This window comes from Penaeus monodon, chromosome 33 (genome assembly GCF_015228065.2).
Source record: "Penaeus monodon isolate SGIC_2016 chromosome 33, NSTDA_Pmon_1, whole genome shotgun sequence".
NCBI classification, from domain to species: Eukaryota; Metazoa; Arthropoda; class Malacostraca; order Decapoda; family Penaeidae; genus Penaeus; species Penaeus monodon.
Genome location: NC_051418.1, coordinates 7,982,014 through 7,982,251, shown reverse-complemented (window position 1 = coordinate 7,982,251; position 238 = coordinate 7,982,014). Strand labels below are relative to the sequence as shown.

The following is a 238-nucleotide window of genomic DNA, read 5'->3' as shown; positions in this document are numbered from 1 at the left end:
TTAAGCTCATTACTCGCACACTTATGCTAATATGCTTCCAGGCCTGAGAGCGGTCGTCGCAAAGACTTCCTTCAGAGGCGGGGCGGCGGTAAAACGCTTTTCCCATAAGGAACGGCGGCCCACTTACTGCATTAGCTGGCCCTCCTTCAGTGCCTGCGTCGGAGAGATTAGCGAAGAGGGGACGGCGCTGGCGCAAAGGGGGATTCGTGGGTATGGTTTCACATTACATTGGGGTAGC

General features: G+C 55.5%; 1 protein-coding gene across 1 annotated transcript in view; it reads right to left on the bottom strand.

Annotated features, from left to right (window-relative positions):
- LOC119593976 (equilibrative nucleoside transporter 1-like) overlaps positions 1-238 on the bottom strand; it is a 248,852-nt gene that overhangs the window by 163,282 nt on the left and 85,332 nt on the right. The gene's annotated exons all lie outside the window — the stretch shown is intronic.